This window comes from Lonchura striata, chromosome 4A, assembly GCF_050655825.1.
Source record: "Lonchura striata isolate lonStrDom1 chromosome 4A, ASM5065582v1, whole genome shotgun sequence".
Classification (NCBI taxonomy): Eukaryota; Metazoa; Chordata; class Aves; order Passeriformes; family Estrildidae; genus Lonchura; species Lonchura striata.
The window spans coordinates 496,256-514,351 of NC_140742.1; the positions used below are offsets into that span (position 1 = coordinate 496,256).

The window sequence follows — 18,096 nt, forward strand, 5'->3', positions numbered from 1 at the left end:
GGTTCTTAATTTTTTGGCTGGACAGTACTTGATATATCTTGTTTCTGTCACTGCAGTTTTGTTTTACCTATTTTTAATGTCTGCTTTCTTTAAAAACAGCCACTGGGGGAGGATCAGGCTCCAAGTTAGACCTCAGTGCTGTGACTTCGTGAGGCTGTTGCAGATTCTTGAGTCCAGTGCTGTGTCCTTTGCTTTGGCCCAGACTCTGGCCCATGCTTCCAGATCTTTCGTCCTGCTCGTGCCAGGGCTGTGCTCCCTTGGCTGAATTGCAGGAAAAGCCAGGAGTGAGTGCTGTGAGCAGTGATACACAGCTGGAGGGGAAAGGCCAAGCTCAGGGGGTGTCTCTGATTAATCAGTTTGAAGATTTTTCCAGATGGGGCTTTCTGAAGCTGAAAGATGCTCGGAGGAGGTGGGGATCTCCTGCAGCAAAGCCCTGTGTCTTCCCAAGGATGTTTGCTCTGCTGCCTGGAGGAGCTTGGGGAGTTCCAGTGCAGCTGTGTGGGAGGAGAAGAGGGATTTGTGGTTGAGCTTCTGGGAATTAAAAAGGGTTGAAATCTTGCCAGCCAAAAATGAGAACCCTTGCAGAACTAGTGTGAAATCCAGGCAGCACTGAAGTCAGGGGCACAGAGTTTTGTACTGGACTTGAGCAGCATTTTGTCCCAGCTGTGTGTGGGAAGTTGGAGTTCTGTCCATTGCAGTTTTTGCTACTGATGGTCTATAGCATATAAAGGTGTTCTTTTATAGAAAATAAGTGCCACAGCTGCAGTGCTAGAGCTCTCAAACTCTATATTCATGGTTTATGTCTGTGTCCAGACAGCAGAAGGAAAACCTGCGGGTATTTGTAGGGTTAAACTCCCTACACTCCTTTGTATAGTCAGGAGAGAGTGTGCTCCAGTATGGACCATTCCTTAATTTTAAATGTGTCTTTTCCTCTGGAGGGAAGAATCTGTTTCATGTCTCCAGGACTGTGTGGCCTGCTTGATATGTTGAAGGGTATTTATAATACTTCTTAACCAAACAGAAAAATCACATAATTTAAAGAAACCAACTTTATTAATAAATGCCAAAAAGGCATTTATTAATTCTATCAGACTAACAAGAACTTGCAGAAATGGGGTATGAATGGGGTTAATATGTGAGTACACAGACATGGTAATTTCTTTTTCTTTACTATATGATTTTTTTTTTTAAATTGGGTGCTTTGGTCAGAAGATGGTGCTGTAAATATGTCCAGTTGTCTTTTACACTTCTCTGAGCATCCTAAGTGCAATGTGGTGTTGATCTCTGAAAGCAGACTGCCCTGAAGATCTGTTGTGCTGTGAGATCTGCCCTGTGTAGCTCTGAGAAGAGGAATGAATTACATGGTTGAGGAGCTGTCAAGCAGCTTCTGTACCTCAGATGTGGTCTCCTGGCAATTTGCTATCACCTGATCTTCCTCAGAAATGAAGATTTGTCCCATCCTGTGCCCCTAAATGCCCCTACTCCCCCTCAAAGGGTGTTATTTGGGCAAAACCCAGACAAGTGGTATCAAGTCACAAGCACTAAGTTCTTTTACCACCTGAAACGGAATTTGGTGGAGCTCGTTTTAATAATGTGAATTCCTGCTGACTTTAGCAGTACAATATTATGTCTTGCATGCTTGAGGTGACTTGGATGTGCACCCAGTAGGGAAAGCTGTCTGTTGACATGTCTTCACAAAGCTTTTTGTCTCAAACCCAAGACTCAAACACAGAATCTAATAGGAGCTGGTGAGTCCACTAATGATTCCTGGAGGATTACTAGAGAGTTAACAAACCTCTAATGGCCTGCTTTTAGTTGTTTCCAACTGGTATAGTCTGAACTTAATAGATGTTTTCTTGTATTTGCTTAACAGTGAAGAAATCTTATGCAGTTCAAATGTCTCAAAAGCCAAATAAGCTCCAAAAGCAACTACAGCTAAATGGTGATGCATTTGTGACAGTAGATAAAATACATGTACTAACAGAGCACTGCCAGGCTGTGTAATATTCCTGCTTTGCAATGCCCAGAAACAGGTCTGGCTGCTGTCTGTGTTTTTGGGTGCTGACTGCAGGGCTCCCTCAGCACACCTGGGAGCTGAGCTGGCACCGTGTCACCTCTGGCACCTCAGAGAATGAGAACCCATCCTGGCCCAGCAGCAGCCTGCAGGGAGGCATCACCCGGGGGTGTGGGCTGTGGGCACCCCCAGAGTGATGCCCTGCTGTCCCCCCAAAGTCACACCCTGCTGTCCCCATCCCTGCTGTCCCCATCCCTGCTGTCCCCACAAAGTCACATCCTGCTGTCCCCATCCCTGCTGTCCCCCCCAGTGTCACACTCTCCTGTCCCTCCCTCCTGTCCCCCAGCACAGCGCTGGGCTCACAGACCCCCTGTGTGGCAGCTGCTGCCTGACCAAGTGCCTTCTGCAGAAGGGATCATTCTGCTTAACACTTCTAGTACTGCCTTTTTGCAAATAAAACCTTAATGACTAGAGTGGAAAATACTTTAAATTCTTTTTGATAACTTCAAAAATGTTTTCGGTAGCAGCTGAGTTGTCAGAAAATATTTACATAACTGCATCTGTGAACCTCGCTACAATGTCTTAAGATCTGCAGCAGCTTTGTCACTTCCTTACAAATAGCTGTGAGCGATCTATTATGTAAAAAGATTCAGTTTAATTTACAGGAAGCCTTACATTTTTCTCCAAGTACCGTGTTTAGTTTATCTTGTTGGGTTTTTTAAACCACCGTGGCTCTTTTTAATGCTTCTCTGCAGAAGTCTGAACGATCTGCAGGGAAATGTAGTTCCTTTCTGTTGGGCAGGCTGCCTGGGGAGGAGGGCAGGAGCAGTCCTGGAGGAGGTGCTGTTCTCGAGGCATCCCCTGGCCCTGCTGGCCCCGCACCGAGGTGATGCTGCAGTGCTGATCTCCAGGTGATGCTCTGAGTGATGCCATCCGCAGCAGAGCTGCAGACTGCACCCCTCTGCAGAGCTCAGGGAAGCCTTTGGGACTGAGGAGACTGAGCCTTCACACCTGGGATGGGCAGTTCTGGCTTCTCTGTTGGAAGAGCACCAGCCTGGCAAATTCCTGCTAACTGCAGTGCAGTTATTTTTCAGGTGGTTTGTTTGATCCAAAAATATTTAGGTCTGTGTGGTGACTTTTGAAAAAAGTAATAGGCAGTATTTTTGTTTCAAGGCCTGATGTTCATGCTGGTTTAATGCCGTTTTCTAAAACTGCTGGAACTAGTTGAAGTCTGTGTGGTTTGATTCCAAAACAAGTGGATGGTGTTAATGTAAATTAGCTTTTTACATTAGTAACCAACTTTTAACCTCTTCCCTGCATATTCAACCTGAATGATAAAGCTCTCCCTTGGTTGAACTGGTCTGAAACAACTAAATTGTCTTAAACTTGTACCTTACATTGTTCTGAATGTGAGTTTTATATGGACCCAAACAACTTGGTATCTTTAATTGTGTTATGTAAATTTGACCTTCCCAAGTTGCAAAGCTTCCCTCAACAACTCGAGGCTTGTTGGCATATGTCCCTAATCAGCCGAAACAATCAGGGACACTTCCTGAGGCTGCTTTGTTCTTCTCCACTGCCATGTGTATTGTGTGTGGTCACGTTCCCTAAGCGTGTGAAGACTTACTCACACTGTGGGAATTTCTCCTCTATCTGCATTGCTGATGGAACCAGCTATTCAGACATATTTCTCCCTTAAGTGTAAAGCTAGACACAATGATAATAATGGGACCAATTATTTTTTCCTCTCAGTGTCCCAGATCTGACTTTCCTTGGGGAGAATGCAATGTTTCTCTTATTTTATTTATTTTCCCTCCTAAACACTGGATGATATATTGGCAAGGAGAAGATTGAGAGAGAGATCTTTCTCACAAACATGGCAATGAAGGAATTACATGTTGCTTTCCAAATAATAACTGAAGCATTTCAGCAGTGAAGGCAGATTTTGAGCTGCTGCAGCATTCCCTGGAGAAAGGGAACATGTTGGCAGAAATTTCTGTTAATTTCCACGTGTACTTTCATTCAATGGAGGATAAAGATATGGGGTTGCTGATATTGGAGAGAAATTTGCATGGGAAGGGTGATTTTCCTAGTACTACTGTCTAGAGTTACTTGAAATTTCCCTACTTTGCTAGTCCTTGAAACCATTTAACAAGAAAATGGTCTATTTTTTGAAGAGGAGAAAACAAACTTTATGGGTTTGATTGTTTGGGGTCTTAGTGTTGTTGTTGGGGGTTTTGGGGGGTTTTTGTGGGGTTTTTTTGTGTTTTTTTTTCTTTTTTTTTGCTGTTGTTTTGGCTTGGGTTTTTAAAAATTATTTTTAAAGAAGACCTCTCCAAAGAAAAACTCTGCAAATTTCATTTTCTTGAGGTAGTGTTTGAAAATATTTGGTTTAGGGTTTCTTGCTGAAAAGCCAGAAACCTGTCTGAAGAGACCAAGCTGAAATGTCAGCCATAAACAGGGAAATTTTTCTGAGCCGATTCAGTAATTCAACATAATTTTACTATTCCCAGTTTGTCAAATACAGCATCTGGCAACATTAGGTAGCCCTATGTACTTTTTTCTTTGTAAAAAGGAGGAAATAAATGCACTCTTGAGGCAAAGAAAAGAATAAGAACAAATAGAGTTCAGTGAGTTGAAACTGGGGTTAGGAGAATTGCTTGGTGCTGCTGGTGAGAAGAGCAGTCCACGGCCATGCACTTCCAAGATGTTCACTGTAATCTCAGTTTCTGGTATTGATTTAGCTCTTGCTCCATTTCATCCCATGAGCTGCACAGGAGGCATTGCCCAGTGTCTCTTCCAGAAGGACGAATTCAGTTCTCTAAAGAGCTGAATGTGTTGTTTTCTCAGACGTGGTGAGAGTTTTGCTCTGGTCCCCGTGGTGACCTCCAGCTTAGCCCAGGAGCATCTGCTCTGCTGGAGGCCTCTGCTCCTTCCTCCAGCACTGTGAGCTTTTCTGAGCAGCTCCCTCAGAACGCGGCCAGAGCCCGGTCTCATCACCCTGAGAACAAACCCCAGTGCTGTCTCACGGAGCCTTGCAAAGCCCACTGGATGGGAGCAGAATTCACTCTGCCAACACTGTCTTTAAAAGAATTGGAAGAGCTTGCTGCACTTGACGCAAGCCTTGGATTGCGAGGGAGGACATTCCAGCCCGGCAGAGCCATCCAGCTTGGCGAGACGATCGCTCTTCTCCCGTCCCAAAGTGCTGCAACTTCGTTAGAAATTTTCTTCACCCTGCACAAACTTCATGGCTCCCCAGGGTGGAGCTTTCTGTCTCTCTCGTTGCCTTATAAATGTATTCTTCTACCTCAGCTCTTGTATAAGACCCAGTTAACTCTTCTAAAGGTCACAGTTCCGCAGTGTGCATCTCTTCAGCTTCTCTACACTAGTGAGTTTGCTCTCACATTATTTTTATGTATAGAATTTCTAATATTGTTCTGTGCACCTCCAAAAAACATACATCCCTCCTCACTCTGTTTTAAGACTTAGAGTACCTTTTTCTCTTATTTCCCAAGAAAAGAAAACACTTTAAGGATTTTTGAAATACCGATTTAGGTGCAAATATTAAATAGACAAATGTTTAGGTAACTTAGCGTGTGATTTCACCAGTAATTTCATATATGAAATTAGGCAGGAATTTAAAGCCACTGGCTTGGATAGCTAATGGGTTGGGTTTTTTTAGGTACCCATCTCCTGGTTTGTACTACCTTGATTTTTCAGTCAGTTTTGAGCACCTCAGTTCTTAACGTTGCACTCATGGGCAGCATAATAATCACTCTCTTAGTATTGTTATAGGACAAAATCGTGATCACCTGTGAAGGACAATACTGCTACTGTGTGTACTTCCATGTAATGGGGGCTTTCTGTGTATTTTTTTTTTTTTTTGAACTGCCTGTTTAAAGATAGATGTCAGTACTCTGAATTTGAATGTGGAAGTAATCTGCTTGTAGAAATGTTCCATTTTGTGGCTGTGTTGTATCTTTTGGACATATATCTTAAAGATGAGTTTTACAGGAATCTAAAATCAATGAAGGAATGAACAATAAATCAAAATTTTTGTAGAAGGAGAAACAATCATGGGTGCCAATTGGAAGCTTAGATGCTGCTTAACTAAAATTGATTTTGAACACTGTAAGGATTAAATCATGACAAGGAGACTTGGATCTGGGTTCAGTTCTCAGATCTGCTGTTTCATTGAGTAACTTGTTCAAGTCACTGAATCTTCTGGTGTCCCACTTCCCCTTCATACAAAGGAGGCAACAATACTGCTGCTCTTGGGTTATGAGGCCTCTGGGACAGGAACAGCCTGTTAGCTTGAGCATGTGTAGTATTTAGCACAATGGGGTCCTCCTCTTAGAGATAATAACAACAACATGTGTGACATTCACAGAACACAATTTATCTTTCATCTTCTAATGCACTGGAGTTCCCAGATTGCCCTACTGTTTTCTTTTAGATGTGAGAGATCTTTTTTTGGCTTGTGAGAAAGCAGACTCTTTTTTGTCTTTCTGTCCTCTTTCCATCTGAGCTGAGGGAGGTGTAGGATAAATATGGTGATACAGTGCTCAGTTTCCTGAAGGTTCTCCTTGTGTAGGTTGTTGAGAAGACTTCCCAGTTTCAAAAAATCCACCCCAGCAAGGGAAAGTGCTTGTGATATACAGTGAGAATTGCTTCTATATTAATGGTTTATAGTGCACCACATGCTAAAGACAAGTCAGACCATCTTGAGCATTGCTGTACTCCAAGGTAAATTACTTGGGTTCTATAGAATATTTTACAGTGTTAGGGACAGCCTCAGAAAATATAAGGTTTTACAATGTGGGGAAAGAAATTATTGCCAAAAATCAGTCAAATCCATAAGACTAGTTAACAGTTAACTAGTTAAGAGTGTTAAGCCTGTGCAGAGATGCAACGGGGGAAATGTCTATTTATTGTAAATAGCATTGGGTCGACTGTCAGAAGAAAAAACAATTTTTTAAAAAAGGTATTTAATGGTAGAAAACATCTCTTGTGCTCACAAGAAGTGGGAAGCATTCTGTGGCACATCTGACTTTTAAAAATAAATATTTAGGATCCTAAGTGTCTTAGAGTAGGAAATAGAATTGAGCTGGAGAGATTGTCATAAAAGAGTGGGGCATTCAGCTGGTCTTAGATGTACAACTTCCTCCCACGTCCAAGTCAGGACCAGCACGTCTTAAAGGTGTGATGGGCAAACTTCCCATTCAGCAGATCCAGTCCTGTGCTATTATAAAGTGTTGTGCTTGGAGATGGAACTCAGCAGACTACGGAAACATCAGTGACTTTGTTCTGCGTCTCTGCAGCTCAAAATCACCGGCTTCTCCTTAAAGCTAAAAAGCTGCTCTGAGCAAATGCAAGCAAAGTTTTTGTAACTTCCATGTTTTAGCAGATTATTCCAAATAGTATTAACACAGGATGCTTCTGCTCTTGGGAATCAAGAGTTGTAGGATGGCTTCAAAAGAGCAAATGCCTTTTGGGTTAAGGAGAGATCATTCTTAATAATCTTTTACAGGGAATCAAGTGGGATATGTTTAATGGCTGATGCAGCCACAAGTAAGCACGTTTCCTTCCTGTGACTGCTCTCGGGAAGTTCTGCAGACGACGGCGGGTGCCGGGCTCCGGCCGGGCGGAGCAGCGTGCGCAGCCGGAGATGCTCTCGGTGCTCGCTGTGCCCGGCAGCGGCGCGCTCCCCGCCCGGGACGAGCAGAGTGCCCGGCTGGGCTGCAGTCCCTGGGAGCTGTGCCCGTGCAGTGCTGCCGGCAAAGGCTGAGCACCCAGCGCTGGGGCTGCACCAGGGCAGAGCTTCAGAGCCCCAGACTGCAGCCGGCAGCGTGAGACCTGTGTTGGGATGGGCAGAGTTGTTCCAGCCAAGAGGCAATGCTTAGCACATGCTTAGCAAAAGGTTCCATTCTTCTTGCCACAGACACATGTGGAGCTGTCTTGAGTCTAGTAAAGATTTTACAAGTTTTATAAGTCATAGTTTATTGAGCTTGGGAAAGAATTCAATATGGCATTGTGATCTTGGACGCCGTTTTCCTCTGAAATAATTTTTTTTTAAGTAAGCTCTGATTTTGTGATAACAGGTGAAAAAGAAGGTAAGGTTTTTTTTTTTTTTTTTTGTTTTGTTTTGTTTTTTGGTTTTTTTTTTTTGAATACTGCGTTTCTTCTTTGGAGTGTCCTGGACTGTTCTCTTCAGTTGCACAGCGGTGTCTTCCTCTGAGTGATAAACGACCAGAAAGCTGAATCAGCACTTTGGAGCAGCATGAATCTGGCTTAACTTTGCTTTGGAGAAAGTTCTTTACCAGAACTGGCTTAACTTTGCTCTGGAGAAAGTTCTTTGCCAGGTTTCATAATGCCTATGGAATGGTACAAATAAAGGAAACACTATTTATTAACCACGTTGGCCATGGAAAACGGGTATATTTAGATGAGCAGTTTGTGTCAGCAAAGGACTCCTTAGGACATGAGGCAGTGCTGCACATTATTACAGCAGGCATTTGGAGGGAGGGATTTGCTCTGAGCAGCCCTCGATTTGGGAGATGCAGCCCTGGAAGTCAGTGTTGTTTCTATCTACTGGGCACTGAGACTACTGATAAAAATGAAAAATTGTGATAATTATATAACAGTTTGTAAGGTTGAGCCTGTAACTTAAGCTATTTAAAATGTCCCACTGAAATTCTGTTGATTTGGTTAAGCTAAATGAATTTTACTGCTGGACTTGATTGCTGAGGGGAGAGTGCTCTTATCAGCCCCACTGGTGTGAGCTGAAGTTGAAAGCATTTGGGTGTGAAACAAAGGCAGGGGACTGGAGAGACATGGGAAGGGACATGACAGAAGGGCTAATGTAGACACACAAAACTAACAAGCATTTCTGCTTTTAAAATGCCTTTCAGAAAGAATGGCTGCCTTCTCAGCATTCCTTCAGAGGGTTGAGAGTAGTGCAGTCGCTGTTTTGGAGGCTGAAACAAAAGTGAAAAAGGTTTAATTCCCAACAGGAAAATTTGCTATAGCTCTCAAAGCCGCTGATGACCAGTCCTCTGCTTCAGCAGTGACGCCTCCATCGTCCTCTCTTGGACCTCCTGCTGAATTGCAAGCAGGAATAAAGCCTGCAGCACGTGGAAATGCACTTTGCTCATGGGCATGGCTGCAAAGAGCAGTTTGATCAGAACGCTACAGATGTGACACGGCTGAGGAGGGGGAGAAGAAGGGGTTAAATATCTGCTGGCACAGTCTCAGTGTGACCTGGCTGCCACACTTGTGTGATTCACACTTCTGCTCTCCTTTGCATATGTCAGTTCTCAAGGCACCAGCACCACGGAGGAGGATGATGTTGATTGACACTGCCCTAACAGAAGCTGCCAGCAAACCCAGCTGGCTGCTGTGCTGTTCTTGTTAGTGGGCACAACACTTGGAAAAGCCCAAAGTAAAAATCCACCACCTGAAAATTTGCATCCAATCCACCAAGGTGAATTTGAGAAACAGGATTTCCAGGAAATGACTCTCACTCATTGCTAATGTGGGTTTGCCTGGTGGTGTAGCCTGGAGCTAGAGAAGCTCTGGGGAGTTTGAGACAGGTGTGCTGCTCTGGAGCACGGTGAGGAACATCCCAGTAAGGTTTCCTGAGGAGCTGGGGGAGCAATCACCGATGAGAAATGCTGAGAATCAATCATGGCACGGCAGTGTCTGAATCCTCCTTGACTTAGGGTCTGCCTTTGTTGCGTTTCCCTTGTTTCCCCAGATGAGGTATGACAAATGCAGAGATTCCCAAGAGAGGCACTGTCCATCCTGAATATGTGAGTAGCTCTCATTATTGTTAATGGCAGTTGCATGTGCTCAAAAAGCTAAGACTCCCTTGTGATGCCTTGAGATAGAAGACAAATATCTAAATGATGTGTAATTATTTGAGCAAATGGTGGAACATGCGATGTCTTTGTTAGGGCATTGTTGTTCAGAGAATTGTCTCAATATAATTTTTCCCCAGGAAAAATGACCACACACACAAAGTAACGACCCTGTTAATTTCTGCTTGCTTTTATTTAAACTCTCTGTACTCCCTTCTTGTTTTCTAAAACTTTATTTCTAGCATCTAAAACTTCTAAAAGATGGGAGTCTGGCCCTTCAGAAATAATGTGGTAGCACACTGGTGATTATGCTCTGTGAATGGAGGTGGATTAGTGAAGAATCTCTACATGGCAATCAACTCTGGAGAACTCTTCCTCATGCAGTCAGGTTCAACAACAATGTTAAAGTATCACAGGTGAGCTATCCCTAATGAGGAATGAAGTTTTTTAAAGAATAAATTTTCCCCTCTTTTTCTATGGCAATGAAACTGATTTTCGGTGATCCTTAACTCCGTATTAGCTCAGGGTGCTGTTAGGCATGTGCCAGCTGGGTGAAACACAAGACCAATGTGACCAGAAGGTACAGCACACTGTGCAGAGAAGAAACTCCTTGGTTGCAGTGTGGATGTTTGAGGACAGCAAGCGAGCAGAGTGGAAGGGCAATTCACGCTCATCCTTGAGGACAGAAGCAAAAATATAATTTAGGATTGTAGGGTGGAAGCTTGTTTGGCAGTGGGGTTCCTGGCACCTGCACATTCGATTCTGATTCATTTCAGAGATGGGATGCCTAATAGGAGCGGCCCCAAATCCTATATCCTGTGCCTAAACAGGTGGGACAAATGAAGCTGTCATGCTTTGCCATTCTGGCAGAGAGGGCTTTAGAGATCAGCCTTTCCTTCCCGCACTGGTTTTGGCTGGTGTTGTCACTTCTGCTGATGCCCCTTGGCCAATCATGCATTGCTGATCACCATTCAGGTGAGGGACAAAGGAGGGAGCTTAGCAGTCAAGAGGATACTGATGAGAGGGGAAATTGCTTATTTCAAAGGCTTTTTAAGCATTCTTCTCCATCTTGACAACAACAGACTTATCCGCTCCCCTTTTATCCCCCCGGACAGAGTCAGACGCTGACCATCAGGAAGAGCTCTGAAGAAATGCTCCTCTCCTCTTTGTCCGTCTCTCTTGGCTTGCGGTGCCAGGAGAGGGGACCGGGGCATCTGCATGGCCGAGGAGTGAGTGCTGCCCAGTGCCAGCCCCTCGAGACTGGCAGCGGTGAGGCCTTGAAACTTGTGACAGAATGGACAGGAGGGTGAAAGAAGACAAAGTTCCACAGAAAGCTCAGCAGTGTGTTTTGAAATGTGTTGACTGCCTACAGTATTGATTTATTGCATAATCCAGCCTGGACTCTTAAGTTTTACAGCTGCATGGTTAGCTGGAAAATCACAGAATTTCTTGGGAAGTAGCTCAGTTGTTCTCTCCCTCCACTCCTGGCTGTCTGTTGTGAAGTTTAGTGCAGGCAGCTATCATTGCTTGCATGCCATTTGTGTGATACCAGTGGCAGAGCTTAGACTTAGGGTGATACAGCTGCCTCCCAACTTTGCTTCTTTCCAAGGGTTCTCAGGCTCTCGCTACTTCCTGCACAGTTTTTCTTTCTATTTGTCACTCCTAAAGGGGCACCACCCCCATATGAGGCATCACCTGCACTTCTTTCACCCCAAAGAACTTGCAGTTGCATAAACGGGTGGGCAAGGTGTAGGGCAGGGATGAAGTTGCTTTTGGCACACAGAAAATAGATCTTTCAGGAACTGGGAAGGAGCACTGGGGCCAGCCCTGTAGAAATAGGGCTTTTGGAAGACTCGCAGCTGAACTCAATCAATAGTGTAATTTTCTGTCTTCTTCCTTGCAGGGATAAAGGGATGTTTTTCCAGGCTTCAGATGCTATCATTGCCACCCACAGCATGGTCACCAGTCTGTCTTGCCGTGTAGCTGTGCCAGCTTGTAGCCTTTTATAGTCCCTCATCAGTTACCTGTAAAATTTTTGGCTGTCTTGGAATCAGATCCCAAAAGGTTTAAGGTAGGTTAACTGTAAATTCTTGCATAGGGATACTTTTGTGTTCACTCTTAACAATGCCAGCAACTGTTATTTTGGAAATACATGACTCAATGGAGTTACAATACTAAATTTTGAAGTGTGGCATGTTTCATTGCACTTTTCTGAGTCATCATAAACATTTTGTGTCAGGGCAGCTCAGCTTTTTAGTGCAGGTTCTTGAGGTGTGATGTTTCACAGGGACATTAGCTGGGAGACAGCTGTCCTTGTTCTTTGTTTGGTGGGGCCCTGGGCAGACTGGCTCATGGGCATCACAGGTGAACCAAAATCTGGCCCTGGGCAAGAACAGGGCCTAAGTTGGCCTCTTTCTTGAATGACAGTAGTCAGCCTGGGAGCAGACATGCCCTTGAAGTCATTGCACAGTCCCTGAGCAAAGTATCTCGCATTTTCCAAAGGTTTTCCTACAGAAATGATATTTTTCACTGGAAAATATTCTCTGTACTTCTACGTAGTCAATATAGGCTTATGAGGGTTTGTTCCTGGTAGAGGTAAAGATTCTTCCCATTTGGGAAGGTAGAGAATATCAACTGTCATAACTGAAATTCTGGTGTTGATGTGTTAAGCATAAAAGTGTGTTTGGTCAGCAAATGTGGTTCAGAATTGTAGCACTCTCAAACTGTTCCCTGCTGTACACAGAAAGGATGTGAAGTGGCATTTTTATCAGTCAGTGAAAGCTTAGTTAATTGGCTCCAGTCAAGTTTCTGTAATTTTCTGCATAATCTGAATTAAACATTGGTTTGACTACATATGTGGCTTTATCTTCCTGGAAGACATAGGATGCTCAGTCAACGCTAGCATCAGCTTTGAAGTTAAGTTATTCATAGCTCAAGGATTGATTCTGACATTAACACTGTTTTCCTACACTCCTTGAAAATGCATCCCACCACCCCATTCTTTCAGTTCCTGCTCTAGTATTAATTTTAAATATCTTCAATTTCATTGTGGAAATAAAAGCTCCTCTCCTACTCTACACATGAAAGGCTGAAAAGACCAAAACTAGAGGTATGAACAGGGAATGGTGCTTTTATTTAAGAGTATCTTCTTGGTCATGTTTATAAGTTACCAGCTGTCATTTGCCTTCATGTAGAGCTGCTTTGCCACCTGCATCTGTGAAGAGGCTCTGTCACTTCACCCCCGGGCTGGGGCAGAAAGTCCTGCAGTGGAAATATGGAAGGCTTAACCACACAAATATTTAGCCTGGATCTTGCAAACCCATGTTTATTACTGACATACATACCTAATAGCTTAGAGTCACCCACTTAACTAGCCTTTGCTTTTAGCTGGCAGGTACAATTGGGTTAAGTGACATTTCCTTCTCTCTTTTCTCTTTTCTTTTTTTCTTTTTTTTTTTTTTTTTTTTTTTCTTTTTTTTTTCTTTTGCAGGGACATGTGGGGGAGGAAGCATGACTTTATTCTGAACTTTCTTCTTGTTTCTTTAAGGAACTTTTTGTGTGAGAAAGACTTGATGTCAGTGCACAAAAAATGACTTGAGATTTGCATTCTTTTGCCACAGGAATAAATGAACAAAGTTTGCAACTGAAAAGGCATTTTTACACCTTTTGTTGTTTAGTAACATAGAAATCCCATTATGCTTCATGCATAGCCCTAAGGAATGTGCAAACAAGTATTAGATCAATGGCATGTCTCTGCAGCTTCTTTTATCATGAGTATTTAAAACTGAATATTCAAACATTCATTCATATTTCAAACATCTGTCTCAAATAGTGGATTTGTGTTGGAGTATGTTTTATTGCCAATTGATAGGTTAAATGTAAAGCTTTTAAATGTTTTATAAGTTGCAGATGCTTAGCTATGGTCTTGTAACAGTGTTTGTGGGTTTTTTTAAGCAACAAAGTGGAAAATCAGCAATAAACTCTAAAACGTAGCCAGGGAAAAAGAGTTTAAAAAAAAGGTACCCACCTGAAAGAAGGCATGTGGAAAATTGGTGGTAATTCAGAGGAGCCATCTCGGCTTCAGCCAGTGATAGTGGGGTTGGCATCACTTCTGGACACTGTTAAACTCATTCCTTCCCCGGGCACCCCGGGGATCCCCTCCTTCCCCGGGCACCCCCAGGGATCCTCTCCCTCCCTGGGCACCAATGGGGATACCCTCCTTCCCCGGGCACCCATGGGGATCCCCTCCCTCCCTGGGCACCCCCGGGGATCCCCTCCTGCTTGCGGGTGCTCCCCCCTGCAGCTGGACAATCGCCACATCCTCCGCTGCAGCGGCTCTGGGGGGCGGCATGGCTGGGGACTGGGATGGGTAACCCAGGTGGGTAACCGGGATGGGTGACTAGTGTGGGTAACAGGGATGGGTAACTGGAATGATAACCAGTGTAGGTGACAGGGCTGATAACCAGTCATGAGCTCATCCATGCCCATGTGTTGTTCCCTGCTTTTGGGGGAGCATTCAGGAGCGGCTGGTGCAGGATGTGCACCCATGTCCTCCCTCGCTCTGGGCCTCACTCCCTGGCAGTGCCCATGCCCCTGGTCAGTCCCAGCTCAGCTCATTCCTTTCTTTGGGCTCTGTCCTTTACCAGTCCTTCAGGAGGACACAGGCCAGATGTGCTCATGCTCACCTGCTCTGGACTCTGTCCTTTAATAATCCTTCAGGAGGACACAGGCCAAATGTGCTCATGCTCACCTGCTCTGGACTCTGTCCTTTAATAATCCTTCAGGAGGACACAGGCCAGATGTGCTCATGCTCTATGCAGAACAGACGATTCAATGCCACAGTCAGGGGAAGGCAGGGCAAGGCAGTTGCTGCCCTGTCCAGATGAATAAAATTCAACATTTTTGAGTTCTAGTACCTGTTTTACCTGGACTGGTCCCATCCTGGCCATGGGAGCTCCTGGGGCAGAAGTGCTGCAGTGCCTCAACATGAAGGTGGCCGTGGTGGTTTCCCCAGTGCTTGAGCAGATGTGTCACTGTGTGCATCTTGCTAAAGGCTCTCGCAGAGGAAAACATCTCTGTGTTGAAGAGAATGTTCAACATTAGAATGGAAAATATGTTACTTTTTGTGGTGAAAATATTTTTCAATGACAGGAAAGCTTTTATTTATTAATAAAGCATTCCTGGTTATGGTGAGATTTTTGCTGTCTCTCTGGAGTATAGGCTGCAGGCTGTAGCAGAAATACAGCAAGAATCCAGTCCTTTAAAGAGCTTTTCATATGTTCATGTTGCGAATTCTGATTTTCAGCCATAAAAAAACTTCTGTAAAATTGACTTTAGAAAGAAATTAATATTCAAACAAACCAAATAAAAAGCAAATAGAATACATTTATTTTAAAAAAGGCACCTCTCCTTTTTGTTGAGCCCATTATATCTGGAATTATTATACTGAATACTTCATAGTTATTTTTGTAAAAATAACCAATTAGAAATGTCTTAACAAGGTCTCTCTTCTGGCAAGTATCTCTTGGGAGTTAGATTTCTTTTTTCTTTAATTTATTTTCTTTCAGGACACTAATAACTATGTTTGCACCACTTTGTGTTGTTCTCTTGCAGTTAAACTTTAGGCGTTAACTTTAGATTTTGTGGGTGCAAATACTTCAGCATCTGAACATCTGGCCTTTACCAAAAGATGCTGGCAAGATGGGTCTTGCTTGTGAATTTTCTGCATGTATATTTCCACTTTCAAACTGTAAGACAGTGTGGAGTGGTTCAACGAAGTTCTTAATAAATTCCTAATCTGTTTAAAATAGGCTGGAATAAGACTTACTTTAAACAAAACTGGTGTTTGTTTAGCATTTAGCTTTTTGTAGGCTGAACCAATTAAGATGGCACCAATGTGCCATCTTAAATGTGCCAAACGTGGTTCTTTTTTCCTTCTTTTTTTTTTTTTTTCCCTTTATTTTAAATTAGTAAAAGGCACAGTGAAATCCCTGTCACCAGTGAAATCTCTCTGCTGAAATGTAAGGGACAATTCTGTTGGGAAGCTATCTGTGCCTTAAGGCAGTCAGCAAGAGTTTGTTATAATGCCTGTGGAATGATGTATATTCCTCAAATTGTTTTCTTAAAAGTTATTATTTCTTGCAGAATCTATCAAAAGAGAATTGAAAAATTGAATCCAAAATGTACCTGGCATGAAACGTTGTCCAAACTTTTGCAAAACTGTAAGCAACTGAAAACAGAACTTGTAAAAGCTGTCATTGCTAGCTTTGTCTTCAAGAACAGCTAATGCAAACAGAAACTGCTGCAATGTTTTTGGAAGGATTCTCAACTTCTGCTTCTGCTTTCAGGGATTAGGAAAACACCCATGGTGGGAGGCAGATTATCTCACATCTGTCTACTTCAAGGCTTCTTGTGTCTTTCTCTGAAACATCTGGTACAGGCTGTTGGCAGAAGAATATAAACTAATTTATATGTGCATGTGTTTTTTATAGCTCATTAGCAGGGGCTGGTACTTTTTTTCTGTGAATTCTTGGTGAACTGGTAAATTTTTTTAGGTGAATTAAAACTAATAGTTTGTTGCAGCCCAGAACACTTGAAATATGTCCTTAGCTTTAAAAAGATCTGCCCAAGTAGCTGTTTTAATTTTTTTCATTTGGCAATTATTTGACATCTGAAACAGTAATATTTTTTGAGATTTTTGAGATGAGCTAAACCAGAAAAAGTTTGTCACAGCAAGGAGTTGCAAGACATTTTGTTTTGAAAGAAATAGGTTTATTTTTTTACCAAGACAAAAAGGTTTCATTTGGCTCTTAAATATATTTTAAGTATAAAAATTGTACTAGAGGGAAACTTTAAGAAATGTAATGTATTGATGTTTGAATTAGGTCTTGAACTTTTTTCCTGCTGGAAAAGTTAAGGTGGGATAAAGTTAGCTGTGCCAGCATTCTGATTTTTCTGAAAACCTCTCCGGTCTAATTTTTGAATATTACCTGGCCTTAAGCAGCGACCATTAGCGGTGACCTTCGGCTGGCCACAAGCCTTTTGTGATGCGGAATTGGATCTGCTGATCCAAGGGTCTGCTCAGCTGGGAGAAGGGGGCCGCTTCAGAGGCAGCTCTGCGGGCGGCTGCGGTGTGGGGTCAGTGCTGGGAGCCCCTGGAACGGGACTCTTTCCTGGCCGCGGCTCCGCGGGGCCGTGCCCGGGCTGCCGGGATGGAGCTGCTGCCCCGGCCCGAGGAGCCGAGCAGCAGCAGCAGCTCGGCAGAAGCGGAGCGAAACCACCCGGCTCTCGGCTGAGGGGCCCTTGCACCTGCAGGATGTTGTGGCCAAAAAGCGCAATAAAAGGTGGTTTTGCAAAGCCAGCCTGGATGCAGGTATCGCCTTAGTGTTGGACCCTGCTGCCCTTTAGCACTGTTGCTCTTTTTCCCAAGCAGGGTAAAACCTCCAAAACCGTAAACTTTTGAATACCTTTAAATATCTTTACTCTTAAGCATCCCTGCCATGATTAAGTGTACAAATCAAACATGACAAATAGTGAAGTTAATTAGTCAGCTGCTTTTCCACTCTTCCTTTGTGCAGAGAAGTGATAAAAAGAAATATAATAGTGCAATCTAAAGTCCATGAATTTAAGAGTAAGAGGTAATTTTTAAAAATAAAGATCTGCTCATAGTGGTTTTCTTTCTTCAAGCTTTAGTCTTCTATCTGAAGGCTGACCTTTATTTGAATGAGGGAATCAAACTCTTTGGTTAGTGTAAAGGGATGAACTGAATATGAAAGCAATCGAGGAAAGGGATGGAACATCTAAAGGCTACATTGTCATTAGTTTTATTTTAGTGAAAATAATTGTACATGTTTAGTTTAAAATGTAGGGGAAAACGTACTTTGAAATATAATTCCATTTAGCAGACTTGTAGCTTTGTACTTTGTGCTATAAATTGTGTTCCCAGTTGTTTTTCATCTCCCGTAATTTAAATAAGGAAAGCTTTTGTTCTTAAACTCTCTTAGTTCCTTCTAATTCTGTTGATGGACATCCATTTCTACTGCTTTATTTTATGTTAATATTTAACAATGGCATGCAGTTACCCCCCTGCTGGCACTGGTCCACCTCCTTTGTTTCTAGAAGGCCTCTTTTTGCCTCGGTCTTTAGTTTTATAGAAGAATCCGAACTTCCTGTCCCTGCATCTAGCAGGAGCAAGGTTTCTGCATAAACGGACACAAAATCCCT

The 18,096-nt window shown here is 43.2% G+C and overlaps 1 long non-coding RNA gene across 1 annotated transcript; it reads left to right on the top strand.

Moving 5' to 3' along the window:
• Positions 1-7,856: 7,856 nt before the first annotated feature.
• On the top strand, positions 7,857-14,029 carry LOC146763255 (uncharacterized). Its single transcript, XR_014952464.1, has 3 exons — positions 7,857-9,825; positions 10,116-10,289; positions 10,989-14,029. It is a non-coding gene; the product is annotated as an uncharacterized LOC146763255 (long non-coding RNA).
• Positions 14,030-18,096: the final 4,067 nt, after the last annotated feature.